The following is a 6078-nucleotide window of genomic DNA, read 5'->3' as shown; positions in this document are numbered from 1 at the left end:
GCGCTGTCTTAGGCATCTCATAGTATGGACATTGCAATTTATTGCCCTGGCCACATCTGCAGTCCTCATGCCTCCATGCAGCATGCCTAAGGCACGTTCACGCAATATATATATATATAGTTGTTTTTGATCACAACTGACTTTTAAGAACATTCTGACTGCAGAATGCAACGATTGACAGATCAGAATCAAGTAATCCAGAGAGCAGTGTAGTAATACTAGAAAACCGAGCAAATGCGCTGCTTTTTCTGACAGTCAGTGATAATAAAATACCTCATGTTACGTGTGTGTGTGTGTGTGTTTGGGAAGATGAATATGCTTTTTCCCACCCTCCACAGTTTTAATTTCCACATTTTTATTTTTCTACAGCGTGCAAAAATAGAGAAGAGATAATGTAATTCATTTTTCTAGATAATGGCCTATCTTCATTCACACACCCTGCTGTTTACCCTTTGCAGATCAAAATACCTCATTGCTGTGGAGAGTTCATTTCAGCAAACATCACTGCTCTTTGTTAGCTTTTTTTTTTTAATGCCATTTGTTCTCATTTTTGGCTTCTAATCTGTTACTGTGCATCATCCATTAATGTTAATGAATTCCTCCAGGCCCTAACGATATCAAAGCTCTTATAGAACTTTTTTCTTTTTTATTTGTATCACAAAGAAAAATGGTCATGTTTTTATTTATTTTGACATATAGCCCTCAAATACTGTTGACTAAACTTGGCCAGCACTTCTGATGATTATAGAAATATCACTTTGTTTTCCTGAAACCACAGAAGAAATGTAGTTTTACATTTTCTGAAGAATTTTGCTTGCCTGTGTAAAAAAAGCTGCCTCAATGCTATGTTATAGGTGATTGCCAGGTCATAGCAATGCGATTGCAAGGGTGTTGTAAGTGCTTGGTAGGGTGTTGCTATGCTATTGCTTTGGTATTCTAAAGGCTTATTTAGACTTCTGTGTTGAACCCACGCAGTAGGCTATGCGTAGCAATGGCAGTTATGTCTTTGCCTACACCATAGCTTGATGTGCACCTCTTCAAAACTTTAACCACGTGTCTCTTCAACGCAGACCACAACAGCTGTGATTGGTCCGCTTTGTAACCAGAGACCCTAAGGATGATTAAAAGATATGAGGTGGCGTCACATTTTATACAATATTATTTTTAAGACCTATGAATCATTTCCACAGATCAGTGATTGTGTCACATTGTGTTTGGACTTGTTTCGTTTCTTGGGAGCAACTGCTCTTTTTATTATGTTTCATGAAGTTACTAGCGAAATCGTGATAAAAGTATTTGATGAAAGGTATAGTTATTTTAGAAATAAAGGCATTTTCTCTCAAAATATACTAATACTCACACTTGGCTGTGTATTCACAGAACAAAGCAGACACACCAGTGCAAACCACCGCATTGGCCACTATGAAGAGCCTATGCAGTAGGTTCGACGCAGAAGTATAATTCGTCTTTAAAGGTATAGTTCACCACAAAATTAAAATTCACTCTGCATGCCGTCCCAGATGTGTATGACTTTCTTTCTTCAGCTGAACACAATCGAAGATTTTTAGAAGAATATCTCAGCTCTGTTGGTCCATTCAATGCAAGTGAATAGTGGTCAGAACTTTGAAGCTCTAAAAAGGACATAAAGGCAGCTTAAAAGTAGTCAAGTCCAGTGGTTCAATCCATGGCTTTTGAAGTAAGATGAAAGGTCTGGGTGATCAGATCAAAATTCTTTTTTACTATAAATTCTCCTCCCTGCCCTGTAGGTGACGATATGTTCAAATAATGCAGATTGCCAAAAACAAAAGAAGAATGTGAAAGTGAAGATTTATAGGAAAAAATGACTTAAATACTGATTTGTTTCTATCATATTGCTTCTGAAGACATGGATTTAACTGCTGGAGTTGGATTATTTTATGCTGTCTTTATATGCTTTTTGGACCTTTAGAGTTCAGGCCACTGTTCACTTGCATTGAATGGACCAACAGAGCTGAGATATTCTTCTAATAATCTTTGTTTGTGTTCAGCATAAGGAAAAGTTATAGACATATGGAATGGCATGAGGATGAGTAAATGATGAGAGAATTGAAATTTTTTGGTGAACTATCCCTTTAAATGGTTGGTAGGGTGTTGCTATGCTGTTGCTAGGGTATTCTCAGTGGTTGGTAGGTTGTTACTATATGGTTGCTAGGGTGTTCTAAGTGGTTAGTAGGTTGTTGCTATGCGGTTGCTAGAATGTTCTAAGTGGTTGGTAGGGTGTTGCTGTTTGGTTGCTAGGGTGTTCGAAATGTTTTGTGTCTGAGTGTTGCTTTGCAGTAGCTAGGGTGTTCTAAGTGTGTTCTGAGTTGTTGGTAGGTGGTTGCTTAGTTGGTCAAAAGAGCCCACCCCTAATTCTCTGTGATATTGTGGTTCGAGATTTGTCTCGGTCCCTCCTGAAGTCTATGGGAATTCATCCACCAGGCAAAAATTGTTAGTGTGATCACTTGAAAAGGAAATATCAAAGCTCTCCTCAACAAGAAGCACAAATTGAGATATCATTCATGTCTGCAGCTCAAACGGTACAGCACAAGTTACATGCTGAAATTTAATATTTTAGGTAGTGGTGCTCCGATTTTTTTTAACACTAAGATCGGCCGATACAGATACCAATTTTGTTTTCTTAAAGTGCCCTTTGCCACACTTTTGCAAGTTATGTGCTGCAGTTATATGTTTATGCCCCACACAGTAAAATTACTGTAACACTTTACAAAAAGGTTCAATTTGTTAACATTATTTAACAACATTACTGTAGTTAACATGAACTAATGAACTTAATGTTAGTTACAACATATTGTAACAAGGTAAAAGGGAAAGGAGGAGGCGAGAACCGGCTTGAAAATATAAATAATAGTTTAATGGTTTCAGCCTCGATGATGTATGTGGCCGACAAATGCGACCTCAGGAGGACGCATCCTTCCAAACGAGAGACTAACAATATACTAACAAATTTTTTAAATCAAAAGTTGCTTTAGTTAATGCACTATGAACTAACAATGAACAATTGTATTTTTATTAACTAACATTATGATTAATAAATGCTGTAAAAATATATTGTTTATTGTTTGTTCATGATAGCCTAATGCATTAACTAATGTTAAAGAAATGAAACCTTTTTATTAAGTGTTACCAAAATTACATTAAAATTACATTAATTGTAAATTGCTAACATTTATTTGTATTGAAAACAGTTATTAATAGTTCTGTTGTCAATATCAGAAGGTCATTGTGACATACTGGCAACCAGTAGAAACCATGAGAGCATCACTCACAGCAGAGATACTTTCAAATATAAGAAAAATATATCCATTACAAGCTCTAAAACTGCTCCAGTGAGAAAACATTAATATCTATGATTTGTTTACGGTCTTTGGTGTCTTGTTGTAACACAAATCACTAATTATTAAGCAAATGCATGAAGATGCAGTGCCATTATGGTTAAAATGTAATTGCTGTGATTAGTGATAATGTGACCAACATTAATCTGATTTAAATTGGGATCCTCAGAGAATAGCGCTGGGAGTAGTGGTTCTAGCTTGTATGGCGCCCTGGGTGAAACCCCCTTCAGCATACTCTTATTATAAATAAACTATTTGCATGTTTATTTCATTAATATCAAGTCAAGTTATTATTTATTTGTGTAGCGCTTTTCACAACACACATCGTTTCAAAGCAGCTTTACAGGAAATCATGCATTAACAGAAAATGAAACTGTAATATCTATAAAGCCTTAGAGTGATCATTATGTAGTTTGAATAAATATGATTGAAAATTGTGTATAAAAATTAAATAATGAAATAATAATTGTATTTAGAACCCCTGTGAGCAAGCTGAAGGCGACTGTGGCAAGGAACACAAAACTCCATAAGATGTTGGTTAATGGAGAAAAATAACCTTGGGAGAAACCAGGCTTACTGTGGGGGCCAGTTCCCCTCTGGCTAAACAACATGAATATAATGCCAATATTAGTTATTTGTGTGCAGTGCAAGTCATGGTTTAAAATTTGTAAATTAAGTGTCAAGGTCCAGTGTTTAAAAAAAAAAAAAAGGATTTTGTATGAACTAAGATTAATAACTAATGTCTTTGAAGTCCATCCTGGATTAACTGCAGAAGTTCACATAGATGCACTGTCCTTTGTTAGTTGGCTGATGAAGGCTTTGGTGGCAATTAAATGATAGTCTATGTATTCCATTTCAAGAGTGTAATCATCAATAGACAAAGGTGATGCAGGCAGAGATCATTAAGGTGCATCGCAGTTCAACCGGCAGGTCATTTCGGTGAGGTTCGGTGGGGTCCATCCTAAATCCAAGGTTCAGGCAGTGGCATATGAAGTATCCGATGTCTTATAGTTGGAGTTGGCATCAGTTCATCCTCTGAAGTCAAAAGACTGTAGTTTGTCGTCATCACTCAGTAACACGTAGCAGTGGAGTCCGACACCAAGCAGGAACGGAGCTGGATCTGGCCGGCTCTGGTAACCTCGGGATATGAATCCTGAGGTTTAGACATGGAAACAAATAGAATAATATTAGCATAGATGCCATTCAATTTTATGCAGAGTTATAGATCATGATGGATGTTTCTGGTTCCAGCAGACCTAACTTAAGCAGCCTAATTGTGAGTTGATGGATAAATTAGGTGTATGCCTGGCTTTAGTCTTTAGTCTAGACTTAAACTGAGTGTGTCTGCATCCTGCAACAGTATTAGGGAGACTATTCCGTAGTTTAGGAGCCAAATATGAAAAGGATCTAGCTCTTTTTGTGGATTTTGATGTTCTTTGATTTATTAACAAACCAGAATTTTGTGATCGTAATGAACATGATGGAATATAGCGTGTCAGAAGGTCACTTATGTACTGTGGAGCTAGACCATTCAAAGCTTTGTATGTTGTTAACAGAATTTTAAAATTAATACAAAACTTAACATGTAGCCAATGTAACGATGACAAAATTGGGCTAATATGATCATATTTCTTGGTTGTAGTCAGCACTCTGGCAGCTGCATTTTGAACCAATTGAAGTTTATTTATTGAACTTGCTGGTCATCCTCCCAGTAATTCATTACAATAATCTATTCTCAAGGTCATGAACGCATGAATTCGTTTTTCGGCATCAGCAACATGTGTCGTAACTTGGCAGTATTTCTGAGGTGGAAGAATGCTGTTGTACAAACATTGGACATTTTATTTTCAAAGGACAGATTGGTATCAAATATAACACCTAGGTTCTTCACTGTAGAAGACGACATAACAGTACATCCATCGAGAATCTAATTTTATTTCAGCTGCTTATTTTTAGAGGTTTTTGGTCCAATAATTAGTACCTCTGTTTTGTCAGAATTGAGTAGAAGGAAGTTTCTGGCCATCCAATCTTTGATTTCATTGAAACACTGCTAATTTGGAGAATTGTGAATTTTCGTTGGGTTTAGAAGAAGTAAAGTTGGGTATCTTCGGCATAACAGTGGAAACTTATTCCATGATTCCTGATAATATCTCCCAGGGGAAGCATGTATAAGGAGAAAAGCAGAGGCCCTAAAACTGACCCCTGTGGCTCTCCATACTTAACTTTTGTTTGATTTGACAATTCCTCGTTTACACATACAAAGTGGTAGCAGTCTAATAAATAGGACCTAAACCATGCTGATGCAAGTCTACAAATGCCAACATAATTCTCCAGCCTATTCAAGAGAATGTCGTGATTTATCGTGTCGAAGGCAGCACTAAGATCTAAAAGCACTAGAAGAGAAATGCAGCCACGATCAGATGATAAGAGCAAGTCATTTTATACCCGTTAGCAGTCTCTTTATCCTCTTACTGCTCACTTGCAACGAGTCAGAATAACTACCATAATGGGCAACTTAATATTCATACACGTGTAATTCTTACACATTTAAAAAAAAAAAAACGGCATATTCATGTGAATTACATCATGTCTGAAAGTTTACATTTGTGAATGCTTAGAATTGCCAACAACTCACCCTCCAAAGGCCACTCTGTCATGCTTCAAGGGTTGAGCAAGAGCTCATTCATTAGAGGAGCAGTGTATG

The 6078-nt window shown here is 36.8% G+C and overlaps 1 protein-coding gene across 2 annotated transcripts in view; it reads left to right on the top strand.

Annotated features, from left to right (window-relative positions):
- Positions 1 to 6078, top strand: part of LOC127416490 (lysophospholipid acyltransferase 2-like) — a 64397-nt gene that overhangs the window by 44518 nt on the left and 13801 nt on the right. The window lies entirely within an intron of this gene.

This window comes from Myxocyprinus asiaticus, chromosome 25, assembly GCF_019703515.2.
Source record: "Myxocyprinus asiaticus isolate MX2 ecotype Aquarium Trade chromosome 25, UBuf_Myxa_2, whole genome shotgun sequence".
Lineage (NCBI taxonomy): Eukaryota > Metazoa > Chordata > Actinopteri > Cypriniformes > Catostomidae > Myxocyprinus > Myxocyprinus asiaticus.
Note: the sequence above shows the minus strand (reverse complement) of the source record. Positions and strands in the feature narration are given on the sequence as shown.